This window comes from Perca fluviatilis, chromosome 3 (genome assembly GCF_010015445.1).
Source record: "Perca fluviatilis chromosome 3, GENO_Pfluv_1.0, whole genome shotgun sequence".
Taxonomy (NCBI): domain Eukaryota; kingdom Metazoa; phylum Chordata; class Actinopteri; order Perciformes; family Percidae; genus Perca; species Perca fluviatilis.
Window position 1 is genome coordinate 16,507,918 of NC_053114.1, and position 14,431 is coordinate 16,522,348.

A 14,431-nucleotide genomic window follows, 5' to 3' on the forward strand; every position below is an offset into this window, starting at 1 on the left:
AGTTATCGTTTCTGCTTGGTACCATGCAGTTGTTTGCTAATGCATCAGCTCTAAGAACTTGGGAAGCTTATATTAAATGCAGGCTACATATAAAGCTGTGTTGCTGTTAATTTGTCATGCATTTGTTAATGTACATTGGTTATTTTATATATAATTCTGTATTGAAAACAATTTAATATGTGGTTTGCATGTATGAGAGAACATCAAAACTTTTTCCCATGCCATGCCACTGCTAATCAGTTAAGATAATATAGAACTGTATTGTGCAGCAGTTACAGTACAAAGTAGGAAGGAGTGCAATTATAAAACGTGAACTATCAATAAAGGTGCAAGCAGTCGAATAATAAGTGATTTTATTAAAATTAAGTTTACCCCTAACTAGCCCCAGTTCATCGTACCAAGGGCTCTCTAGGGGGCTCTCTGGTAGGATGAAATTTCTTTTGAGTTTCGAGTCAGTGTTTGAAAATGTACCTACAGTATAGCATTATTATTTTAAACTGGAAATCAATGTATCATACAGGTCAGCTCTAAATATGTGTAATAAATGTGTACTCTAAATATGTATCATCGCTTATGACTTACTGCCCAATCCAACAAAACCATATACAAAACAAAACTGGGATGCACAGAACAGAAACAATTATACAGTTATCTAAAGTATTACTCTGGAAGTGAGCAGATCCAACTGGGAGTAGATGGTGCCAATAAAGAATCCCTTCTGGAATAACAGCCAAAATTAAATATTTGTGTCCATAGAGGAGAGTGAAATGAGGTCTGTGTTTTACAGCTGCTAAACTGGGACACATAGATCTACTGTACTGTACAAGTCCAATTGGCAGGCTGGCAATAAAGAGAGCAATGCAACAGACTGGAAAGATGCGCATGAGTGACCATATGATAGATATTCAACCTATTGTATCCAGCCAAACACTGTCCTGCCAAGTGAGTGGAATGCTCTTACGTTATTATAAACCGGGGGGGGGGGGGTATAATAAGCATATGGAGGCACGTGGAGGTAGAATGGCAGAAGCATTAGTATTGTAGTCCTGTGGTTAGTTTTCTCTGAGTGATCTAATTAACAGAGTGGCTCCTCTGAAATAGGTCAAATTCACAACACATTAACCTTCACCCACATATGTGAATATTGTCATTTCCAATGTGGCTTAACAAGCAAGCACATGTGTGCAAAGGCAATTACTTTTGACTGTTTATCTCTCGCGCTCTTTTTCTCTGTCTGTGTGCACATTTTTGAAGCACAGAGTAGGTATGTCTTTTTTTCTCGATTGAAACAGAAAGCTGAGAAAGACAATATTAAAGAGACACTGGAGAAATTATCCCCAAATGTGTAGGAGTGAATATGGTAGTTTTAACCACAGGGAGGTGACCAGCACTATCTTTTTCTTCATCTCACCTGTCAGATTTTCAACAGAGAACAGTCGCCATCTCCAAATTTTTATACTATATAGTTGTGGTTTAACCTGCCTACTGCGGTAGAAAAACCCCATTAGTAGTCTTTCCTCACAACCGCTGCTCTGAATTAACAGGAACATCTGGAGTTTCCCTCACATTAAAGCTAAGCAAAGGTGCCAGAATAGCTGCAATAGCTGCTTGTCTCACACAGATTTGTCCTTTTTTGTATCCTGCCCATGATAATAGACTGTGCCATTTGTGTTGAGGATTGAGGAACTAGCTAAAGGATAAAATGAACGTCATGAAAAAGCTCTATCTTGGTTTGCTCTCTTAAATGTTAGATTTGTATTCGTGTCCACCTCTCTGGCTACTCAAATTCTCCAGAATAAACAAACCACAACTCACCTTCAGTGCAAGTACACATACTACCTTTCTTAGAGCCTGTAGTTATTCCATGTACCCACCTTCAATGTGATTCAACTAGTCCATTAAATTACTGAAAGTAACCATAAAGAGATTAAAGAGAACTGACCTGGTGCTTTAATGTGATATCGATGTGTATGAGGTTCCTGTGCAAGGACATTTGTTATCTCATTGACCTAGGTAACTGTATCAAACAAATGGCTCTGTAATATCCTTTGGATACTGGTATCCGGCATCTGCACCTTCTGTCAGTCCATAGCAAGATATCTCAAAAACGACTGGACAGCTGGCTAGAAATTTGCTTGAAAAATCAAGGTCACCCAATCATGATTCCTCAAGGTTCTGGTGACTCCCTGATGTTTTGTGTAGCACCAACATTTAGCGAAAATGTCCACCTGTACACAAGAAAACAAAAAATCTAGTAAGCAGTTAGACAATGACATTTACTCATTCATGCTCCCCAGAGGATGAATTCCTTCAATGCTGCATACTCGCACCATTCTTTTAACTTTACATTTTAGTCCCACTGGTAAGGCCCTAACAATTAAAAAAATGACAGTATGTCATTTGTCTGATGTAAGGGACTATGCAGCCTCTAGGGACCACAGGCGAGGCTTTCTTGTTTGTACTCCTTTCCTACAGTTATCGTATTCAATACAACCTTAAGATGCAATTCAAATTCAATGTATGTTCAAACTTGCTTGCCTTAAAACCTTTTCTGTTTGTTGACCTGTGTTGTATGTGTATATATATATATATATATATATAAAATCAAAGTATTATGTCAACAATGAAAACAAAGTATTGTTTACTTTATGTAAATGTATCTTTTAGAAACACGATTAGAAATTGTGTTGATGTATATCCAATCTTTCTGATACTGTTAATTATCATATTCATCTATGTTTTTCAAAGCAGTATCACAGAAATGATAGAAAGATTTTAGCAGCACAAAGCCTTGTTGCCAAGATTCAGATGGCCACTGTCTGGAATGGAGATGTCCTTGGCCAGGCAGATGGTGTGGCACAACGCTTGGCCACGTTCTCTGTCTAGGTTTGCTTTTTCCCACTCTCCATCCATCCAATCTTGCAAAAGAGAGACAGAGTGAGTGAAAGAGATTGTGAGAGGACACCAAAAGGATGTTCAGTCCATCTGGTCGCGGACACAGTCAAGCAGGATCGCCTGGCATACTGGGTCTCTGCGATCCTGAACTTCCAAGCTTAAATATAGTTTATGAATACATTGAAAATAATTATGTTCATTATTTAGCCTATTTCTTTATTTATTTAGTTGAGCTCTTCTTAAATTGGCAGCCACTTAGTAGGGGACCCATAATGATGACACAAAAATACAAAACACAATAACCGTCAATTAAAAGAACTGAGAGTTGCAGAGGACTGGCAGTTTTCTTGGAGCTTGTTCCAGATATGTGGTGCATAAAAACTAAAGTTCAGTTGGAGGAGATTCAGAGCCTGAAGAAAGACGCCTCTGAGAGAGAGAAGTCGTTTGTTAAAGAGTTGGAGGACCTGAAAGAAGAACAGGCCTCAACCAAACAGGATCTGATCAATAAACTCCAGACTGAGGGTAAGATCAGTCAGACCCTCTGAACTGAACTTGCCAACCTGGAAAAAGAAAAGGACAAGCTGCTGAAGAGATCGACCACTGAGGAAAATCTTGAGGAGAAAAAAAAGAAACCTTCAGCCTGGAAAAAATGTAGACACCAAATCGGTTTGAGGAAAAGAAAGAAGACGGAAGAGAAGTTGAAGATGACTCTGGCTCATCAGATGGAGGAGGAGATCCAGACTCTGAAAAAAGACGCCTCTGAGAGAGAAGTTGTTTGTCAAAGAGTTGGAGGACCTGAAGTCTGTGAAGAACACTCTGGTCCATCAGATAGAGGAGATCCAGACCCTGAAGGAAAACGCCTCTGAGACAGAGAAGTTTTTCAAAGAGCAGGAAGACCTGATGTCTGTGAAGGACACTGTGGTTCGTCAGATGGAGAAGATTCAAACCCTGAAGGAAAACGCCTCTGAGAGAGAGAAGTTTTTTTTGTCAAAGAGTTGGAGGACCTTGAAGTCTGTGAAGGACACTCTGGTCCATCAGATAGAGGAAGAGATTCAGAGCCTGAAAAAAGACTTCTCTGAGCAAGAGAGGTTTTTCAAAGAGCAGCAAGACCGGATGTCTGTGAAGGACACTGGTTCGTCAGATGGAGGAGGAGATCCAGACGCTGAAAAAAGATGCCTCTGAGAAAAAGAGTTTTTTTCAAAAGCAGGAAGACCTGATGTCTGTGAAGGACACTCTGGTCTGTCAGTTGGAGGAGATTCAGAGCCTGAAGAAAGACGCCTCTGAGAGAGAGAAGTCATTTGTTAAAGAGTTGGAGGACCTGAAAGAAGAACAGGCCTCAACCAAACAGGACCCTCCCGAACTGAACTTGCCAAGCTGGAAGAAGAAAAGGACAAGACCAGAGAGCAGAAGGACTCCCCCCATCATTTACTGGATGTTAAGCTGCTGAAAGAGATTGATGACTGAGAAAAATCTTGAGGAGAAAAAAAAACATTCAGCCTGGACAAAATTCAGATATCACATCGGTTTGAAGAAAAAGGAAGGAGGAGGAGAAGCTGGAGATGAAGATATAATCCACCAGAGACTCATACAGACACTGACATTCAAACCTCTAAAAAGTCAAAGTAACAAATAAAAATGTCTGCCTGTTTTGATGTGTTGGGTTTATACTGGACTTGACTCTAATCTTCTATTAGAAATCAAACCTTTGCATTCTGGTCTTCTTGTATTCATTGTTTAATGACAAATTTAGGAGCAAATAGATAATTTCCCAAGTTCTGGGTTTGGATATGGAAACAAGTTCAATCAAGTTCCTTTGTAAACAATTAGATTTTCATAGCTTCAACAGCATTTTCACTATACAGTACAGTGACATTTGCATTGTATTCCTAATGTTGGCTAGAGAGTTTTACTTTCTCATGCATGATCTAAATAATGTTTCATGTTACATTTGTGTTAATATGGAGCACAGCGTTAATTCTGACAGGAGACTTCTAAACTCAATCACATTTCTTTCTCTTCTAAACTGAATAGCTGTAGAGGCGTTCACTTTTATGAACGAAGTGGCCTTGAATTTCACGTGTTGTGGGAGGGTTGGTGAATGGCGGACCCAAAATGCAGAGGCAGAAAACTGAGGATAGTTTGATGTGAAGATTTATTACAAACACAAAAATCCAGGGTACAAACCAACAGGAATCCAAAATAGCGAAAACGCAAGAAACAACACAAGGAGTAAAAACTGAGGTAGTCCAAAAATGCAAAAAGGGAAAACAGAGCTGGATAACAAAACGAGAGCACTGAGACCACAGGGAGACTAAAACAAAACTCAGAGACAGGAGCAAAAAACGCGGACAGGAACGAACACCAAGCAATACCGACAGGAGACGAAAAACACAGGAACACTAAGACTAACACACAGGACTACAAACTGGCGACAAGACACACAATGATCTGACAAAGGACAAGGGGAAACACAAGGACTAAATACACAGGTTAACGAGGAAACACAAGACAGGTGACACAAGGCTGGGAAACAGGTGAAACGCATTAGGGCTAGGCAGAACGATCAAAAAAGGTGGGAAACCGCAGGACAGGAAGTAAAACCAGACAAGACAAGACAGAAAACTAGACTACCAAAATAAAACAGGAAACAGAAACAAACACAACCATAACATCACGAGCCAATCACAGCATGACATCCCTGTTTTAAACCTATCTGTGTCTGCTGCTCAGTTGTCATTTCAGGCTAAGAGTACAACCCTCCTGCTCCTCCGGTCTTCCTCGTGCACAGTTCCTGGTTCCTCCTCCGTCAGGACCGCTATCGGCTTCTCGGTTCAGTATTCGGGTTCCTCGCACCACCATCAGTGTCTAGACTCCATCGGGGGATCAGCTTCTGGCTTTCTAATCCCCTAAATATATATATATCATTTCATAATGATGGAGTCTAATCTCCAAAGACTGTACATGTCATATCATGCATTTGTACAATAAATCTTTGCATATCTGCAACAAAGTCTCTCCTGATTGAAATAGTATATGGTCCATTAGAAATAAATGCTGTACGTGGCCGGGCTTTTATTATCGAGTTAATAGGTGTGTGTGTTCATGTTGGTCGCTGTCCATTTCCTAAGGTTCTGAAATGCATACATTTTTTGACAACTTTTTTTTTAAAAGGCCGTGCGCCCGTGAGCTCCCACGGAGGAAAACATAAATCGGCACCTATGCTTCCCGCTGCCTCAAGATAGCAATACGCCAAGAATTCACCTGAACGCACCTCCTGAAAGACCAGCACGCCACGCCCATGGGCTCGGCGCGAAAGTACTGCTAGGCGCGGTGCGCTATTTAAACGACGCGGGCGCTGGACGGGAAATTGACAACTGCGGCGGGTAACCCCCAATTTCCACCGGCTGCGTAACTGCTGCGGAACGGCTGCGGAACGGCTGCGGAACGGCTGCGGAACGGCTCTGAACAGCGGCGGAGTCATTAGGTTTCTATTCAAGTCAATGTGTGTATTTTTACTGACTGCAGAAGGGCTGCAGAAGGGCTGCGTTACGACTCCGGCACTGCTCCGGCGGTCCGCAGCCCTCCGGAGCAGATACGCAGAGCTTCTATTTTTGCTGGACGCCGGAGAGCTCCGCAGCAATTCAGCACACGGCAGGTAGTGCGGGACAGGAAGTCGAGCACAGAAGCAAAATAAAACATCCGCTTCATTTTCAAAATATTTATAAAAATAAAACACCATGGATCATATTTCCCTGCACTACACCTTGAAAACACAGCACAGAGTCGTTTCCCCTCTACTCCTCTGGATGGAAACAAACTGTTGTTGGTTTTGTGGTTCTATTCTACCTGAATTCGCGACTTGTGGGTCCTCGTGACTACAGCTGTCAGTCATGGCCGCAGCCGTGCCGCATTCAGTGGAAATCCGGTGTGTAAAAGATAGGGCCCATAGTGTCTTGGTAGCGTTGCATTTCCCCCCTACTCATACTGCCTTTCAGATCGTTAAAATAGGGCCCGAAATCAAGGAGAGGGTTAACTTTTCCTGCTATAGATTTCCCACTGTGGTCAGAAAGCACATTTTGTTTCTCTCACTATGACACTAGAGTCGCTAATCACCGTCACTCTCTCACTTCTCCCTCGCTCTACCACACACTCCCCCCACACACACACATATGCCGGCTTGACGCACACACCAACGCACAGGTATAAACTTCAGGCCACTTCCGTAGGCTACGGTGAAAGCTCTGCGTGGTGCCTCCGCGGAACCATAAATCATGCTTAAGTCAGACTCAGTGGTAGGTGAAACCAAAGCAGAAGGACAGACACAGAGCTGTAGCGGAGTCAAAGTAGCACACTTTTTAATTAATTAACTTTATCGGTTATATGTTAAATAAAATGCAGATACAGATAATCTGCCCAATAATCGGCCAGGGACGATAATCGGACTATCCCTAGTGCATGCAGTGGTACTAGAACTATACTGTACCACATGCAGCACAAAGACACAAGAACACCTCAGCAAAATTGAAATATCTTGGGAAAAAAAGCTCCACCTTTTACAGTTTCTCACTTTAGGCTAAAGTAGTAGCATGCACATCAGACCAAACTTCTGTTTGACTCACAATAGGTCATTATGATGCCAGTCTCCAGGTTCTGGGTTAAATGACCAATAATCCAACCTACTTCAAGTCAATCACCTTGAAGTTTTCAACGCAATATCTTAACGGATCTGAAATCATAACTAACTGAATGATTTGACCATTCCAAAGAGCTGTTTATGCGGTCTTACTTTAGTGATGGATTTCAGTAATCTCATGAAAGTGCTCCTTCATCTCCTGCTCCTGTGTCTTGGGCTCAGTGCCATTTGGCTTTCTCAATTTGAACCATCGGCAGACGGATTTCATTTCAGAGCTGATGAGATTTGTGTACTACGGCTTAAATCAACTTTCTTTAGTGTCGCTTCTGTAAAAAAAGTCTGTCCGCTTTCTCCTAAAGCACAATTTCAATTAACTTTAGGATTATCTTTGCTAAAACAGATGTCCACCACATACAGTAACGAATGGAAACTGTGTTTTGAAGTTGTCTCGTCAAACTGCAGCAACATAAGATGATTACAGCTTTTGTTGCTGCATTACAGTAAAAGTAAACATTTATATAAAAAATATATTCTACAGGTATGAAGATGCAGTAAATAACATATCACTGGCATTACAGGAAATGTGTCATCTGAGGGAATTGCTGTCCGAATAAAATTAACAACAAAGCTTAAATGCTTCTTGGGCGTTTGAATTTAAATCATCCTGATTATTCAGTTTTGAGTTTTTTAGATACTGAAAACATCAATATTTATCTCCACTTGTGTGTGTGTGTGTCTGTGTGTGTGTGTGTGTGTGTATGTGTGTGTGTGTGTGTGTGTGTGTGAGCGCGCGCGCGCTGCAGAGCAGTCAGGTGGTCTGACAGTGAAGGGGAGTTAATCTCTGTCTGCTAAAAGCCTCCTCTGCTCCTCCTCTCTGTCTACTTTTTTTTCTTTAAATATTTCATCATTCTTTGTTGGTCTTCCCCTGCCTTTTTTCTCATCTCGTCTTCTCTTTCACCTTAAGTCCCTTATTCTCTCTTTTAAGGCAGTGTACACTTGCCTTTATCTCTGTTACTTTTCTGTCACAGCGCCATTATCTTTTGTTTCCCTGTCTTATCTTTGGACTTTTCCTTCACCTTGAGTCTGCAGCCCCCCTCTGTCATTCAGGGTGTGAGGCCCAGCTCGCATCATTATGCTCCAAAAAGCACATGGAAGAAACTCTCGGGGGGAAGGCAAGCACAGGGGAGATTATTAATTTAGATCTTTCTTCTGGTTTTTGATGACTGATCTTTTAAGTGGAATTCAAATACAAAATATTGTATGTGTTAAGAGAGAAGGATGAAGAAAAGTCTAGTATTTGTGAACATATCAAAACGTCTATATGCATATATATCAAAATGACGGTATATATCCATAGTAGTTATATTACTTCACTGTTGTCATGAACCCTTTTTTACACTCTAAACAGCAGTGGATGGATTCCGGGACACCCACTCCTCCATGTACTTGTGCTTTGAGAAGTGCCCTTCAGCAGAGTTTCTGGGTTTCCTGTCCTTGGGTAATGTGTTCTTTGCACCATTACTGCTGCTTAATGGTGCTGGCTTAAGGCCTAAGAGCTGCCATTAGCTGAGCTTCTGCATCTCCTGTCATTATCACAGGGTAATACCCTATCATCATGAACGTACACTCAAACAGCACTGGCTGCTGTTTCACCAGGCTCATGTCCATGGCACAAAGACTGTATTAACAGTAATCCTTAATGTACTACTTTGCTCATTGTTGTAAGATATTAACAAATAGTTTCAAGGTTGTATTTCAATCAGGAGAGACTTCGTTTGCAGATATGCAAAAATATTTATTGTACAACTGTATGATATTGAATGTACAAAGTCTTTTGGAGATTGGACTCCATCGAATTATTCTTCTTAAAGGGGTAGGGAATAGGAACATAACCCCCGATGGAGTCCAGACACTGGTGGCGGCGGTGAAGAGACCAGAGACTGGACCGAAGAGGCAACGGAGCGGTCAGCCGGGAGAAACACAACTACCGGAGGAGGCAGGGGAGGAGGAGGGACGAGCGCTTTGCCTGAAACAACAGCTGACAGCACAAGGAGAGAACAGATTTAAAGCAGAGTTGTAAGGCTGTGATTGGCCCTTGAATCTCGTGGTCGAGTCTGATTGGTTTAACTGACACGTCACTTCTTGAACAGCTGATTTGATTTAAGAATGGAGTAGTGACTGGGGTAATGACGTCTTCCTGAAAGAATTTGCGCTGAGCTTCATTACTGTATATTAAGGTAAAATGTAATACTAGTGGTTTTTGATATTATTTTGACGCAACAATATTACAGCTACAACATTTCCTGCTCCCTTCAGCTCTCCTTCTTCACACTAGCTTTGGCACGCCGAGGCAGTGGCTGGCACAGTCTGTATGACGAGACTACTGCCATGCTAGCTGCTCTGTGAGGCTGTTCTTAGACCATAGAAAAAATATAAAATATGGACGTAGTCGCCAGTATTTTAACATGGAGGTCTATGGGGATTAGTCTATATTCCTTGAAGTTCCACTTCCGGGATTGCTCTGGTGCCGCTGGAAATTCTGCTCCTACTGCTCTCTTTGTGTTGGAATTTTAAATTCGGTGGATTTAGGAGGACTAAGGTTAACTGCTCCTCAGATCCCTGCAGGGTAAATCCAGACAGCTGGCTAGACTATCTGTCCAATCTGAGATTTCTCTCGCACGACTATTTTACAGCGGCTCTGTGCGGCGCCTAGCGCCGCCCATCATGATTGTGATTGGTTTAAAGAAATGCCAATAAACCAGAGCACGTTTTTCTCCCATCCCGGAATGCTATGTGATGTAGCCAGACCCTCCTCGGCTCCACAGCGTGTGGATGGTCTGGCAAAGCGAGACTAATGGGGATTGACTCACTTTTGGAGCCAGCCTCAAGTGCCCATTTGAAGAAACTGCAGTTTTTGGCAGTTCTGTGTTGGCTTCATTTTTCAGCACTGGAGGTTCCTGGGGAAACAATTAGCATGTTAATCATCTTAGTTTAGCATGCTAACATTTGTTGATTAGCACTAAACTCAAAGTACAGCTGAGGCTGATGGGAATTTCATCAGTTTTGCAGGTATTTGGTCATGAATCAAAGTCATTGGACAGATTGAATAAGGACCTGATCATGGCGCTGGATGAAAAGTCAGAGGATCACTTGTTAAAATTCATCCACTTGGAACCTTGAGCATCTGCAGCAATTCATCTGATAGTTGTCAAAAATACTTTACTCTGAACCACCAATGTCAGGAGATCACTAAAGTCCATGGGATTCATCCTCTGGGGAACATGAATGTTTGACTAGTCTCTATTAGACATTTTCAGACCTTCCTCCACAGTGTTGCGGAGGAAGGTCTGGCTAGTCCACACAGCATTCCGGGATGGGAGAAAAACTTGCTCTGGTTTATTGGCCTTTCTTTAAACCAATCACAATCGTCTCGGGCAGTGGTAAGCGCCGGACGTTGCTATGGTGCCTCTGCAAGATAGCCTCGGGAAGGAACTTTGGGTGGAACGTGTACGTTCAAAGGTTGTTTTAGTTGTGCAACCGAAAACTCAGATTGGACAGATCATCTAGCTAGCTGTCTGGATTTACCCTGCAGAGATCTGAGGAGCAGTTAACCATAGTCCTCAGAAATCAACTGGAGTTTAAAATGCTAACACACAGAAAGCGGAAGGCAATGGACATCCGGCCGAAATGAAAGACATCCGTCGGAATTTGCGGCGCCACCTGAACAATTCCGGAAGTGGAACGTCATGGATATAGACTAATGCCTGACTAACTAACAGATGGACATAACATACGGAGTGCCGAGGTCACAAACGGGGCTAAGTGCACCTTGAGTATTACAACAAATACGTCGCCTTTCAGCGGCAGGTGGAATTTACAGCTGATTGTTTTTTTATTATTTTAATCACCAAATGAAACATCTTTACATGTCCACCCCATTCAACTGTCAAACATTAAGCAAATAACTGACCTCTGACATTACTGTGTGCCATAGTAGTTGCAATGGAACAAATAATACATCCTTTAAGGCATGCAGTAAAACAAAGGCACCTGCGAGCTCCACTGTGACTTATTAAAGAGACATCATGTGGGTATTTGTCCAGTTAATAGGCTTTATAATACAGCGGTATACTGTAGTTTTGCAGATGTGACATGTGGAGTTCACGTAGCACCACCCCCACCCTCCACCTGCCAATGAGCCCATGAGCTATCGTTGGTGGAAGGGCTGACATGAATAATAGGAAGATGTTACCCTTTCACCTGACCTTTTACCAGTTGAGCCTTTTTAGTGTGTTTGTGTGGCTTGTTAATTGTGTGAGAAATTATATAATAGACATAAATGGGCCAGATAATAGAGACTGAGTGAGTTCCAAGAGCTCCTGTGGCCTCTCTTTCCAACTGATTGAAATGAATGCAGGCTCAAATAAAAGGTTACCTTTCCAACATTCCTGAACTGGCCATCTGGAAAATCCAACAAAAATCCAGATGGACTGATTTACTTTGGGCTGCTGGAGCAGGTGTGTTAAATCTATCCTGTTCTGTTTCATTTTGTTCCATTAGCCACTTGCTCACAGCTGCCATCGCCTGCAGTGTTGGCTGTGCCTTTTGTTAACTTTTGTGTGTATGTGATGCTGTCAGCAAACATTGCATGCAAGGCTGTCTACATCAGGCATTATGCATTATGTTTCAACTGATCTTTAAGTAAGATTTGGTCTTTAAGTGGGCTAATAGTCTATCGTCTCAATGAAACTTTTAGAACCACTTGTCCTGTTGTGTATTACCATGGCAGAGTAGAAAACTATTCCTGCACTTTTAGCCAAGCTGTGACACTTCCTGTGTAAGATCCCACTTCACGCTGTGAGGAAATGTGGCCAAAAGAACCAATAGGATAGCTCGCTTTTTGTGATATTTGCTCCTCACAGAGACGGGAAGTCATCATAAATGACATGTACAGTGTGACTGCCAAGGGGGAGAAGGAAAACACAGAACATGTCGGCTTGACAGGACTTCACTATGCCTGAGTGACAAGACATACAGTCTCCCCGTGGATTTCCCTTTTCTATCTATTGAATGTGATTTCAAATGGGCCTACTTCCTTATTTGGCACCAACATTAATAAAATCTTGATTGGTATAGTGTGACCCATTGATTTGGTTTGGTGCTGTTTGAATGGCCTTTTATGGTTCATAATGAGCAGTATGCTGCCATTGACTGGGTATAGTATGAGAAGAGAGAGAAAGTTGGACTGCATCTTGGCTGATGGGAGAGCAAAGCCAAGTGATGTTGCTAATCTTATGAAAATAAATATTTTATTTAGTGGTTTGTTGCAGTTCAACAGCTAGTTTTATATTTTGGTGATTGTTTTTACCCAAGACACAAATATTTGCTGCTTTTAGGATATCAGAGAGAGGGTTAAAACCTCAAAAAGAGAGGAGGAAAGAGAAAGATTGAGTGTGCACAGAGCAGCAGCAGTGTCTTGAGGCAAGACGTAGAAAAAAATCAGTAAACACACTCTACTCTCTGGAGTGGTCTGCCTTGCAGCCATGAACACTTCATAAAATGTATACTACTGCAAACAGGCAACACATGGTCAGACATGGACGCAGGCACATAAACAGATACACATGTACAACAAATAATAAAGACAAGTAAACTACACACAAAGAGACACACATATAGTGTATACAACGAGCCAAGAGGCCAAAGGCAAACATCCTTCACAGTGAACCTCAAGGGCTCCACCCACATTTCAAACACACGGACAAACATCAGGGGAGGCAATTTTCACTGTTACACCTGCCTCTGTGTATTGATCTGCCGGTCATTTCAGAAACAGTTTGTATTGAAAGAGACTTTAGGGTTTGTCAGTGAGTAACAGCCAGTGATTTAGCAGCTGGAGTCACACAGTTACCTCCAGCTCCATTCAATCTTTAAATATGCATTTGAGTAGGATGCAAAAGACATTTTTAGGATTTACAGGTTCTATAATATTAATTTGTCGGTGGAAATAAATTCACATATTCCTGGCAAAGGGGTTTCGTCAGTGTTGTTTTTATAACATAAAAAGGAATTGTTCCTAATGGAGTCATCTATTTAAATAGGAACAAACACTGGTGTTCAAATTAACATCAGTTATTTAAGTCTTGCTTGCACCTTGTTTATACATTTCAGATCATGGTAACATAATGATGATAATACGTGGGTCAAAGATCTTATGAATTACTTAGTTGAGTCACACACAGCTCCTACGTGTTAAAACTATAATATAAAAAGCTAAAATATACTTTGACACAGAAGGAAATTATTTATTTTAAATACTTTGACATATTTGTAAAGATGTTCATACATTTTTCTTTATTAGTAATTAAATTGTTGATCATAAAAAGTACATTTTTGAGAGGTTTAAGTCATTTGTAACAGAACATGAAGTCACATGTTTTATTAGATTAGGTGTAAGAAGACATTTTTTGAGCAAGATGTGGAATCTAAATACGAAACTGCACTACCTCCCCTATAAACACATATAATAAACTTGTTTTATGATGGTTTCAATTGATTACAAGCTAAATTTATATAATTTAAAGGGTGGAGAGAAAATGTTTTAATCTGCCTACCTTTATACTATTAAGTTTAATCGAAGGATGGGAGAATTATTTTTTCCCCACAAAGTATTTTTATGTTCCCACGGCACTAAAAAATAAAAAGGGACTCAAAGACAAGATCTAGAATTTTTGACTATAGCTACAGTAAATAAGCTGTATGTTTAAAATACAGACATGGAGTTAAAGAACAACATTCTTAGCTTTAAGACTGTGAAATGTACAACACCTTACCGTGAAAATGTCTTCTAGATTACTTCTATACGCTTCCAAGTTGGTTTTTTTAAAGCAACAGTCTGACCTT

The 14,431-nt window shown here is 41.2% G+C and overlaps 1 protein-coding gene across 2 annotated transcripts in view; it reads left to right on the forward strand.

Moving 5' to 3' along the window:
* coro2ba (coronin, actin binding protein, 2Ba) overlaps positions 1-14,431 on the forward strand; it is a 48,957-nt gene that overhangs the window by 12,083 nt on the left and 22,443 nt on the right. The window lies entirely within an intron of this gene.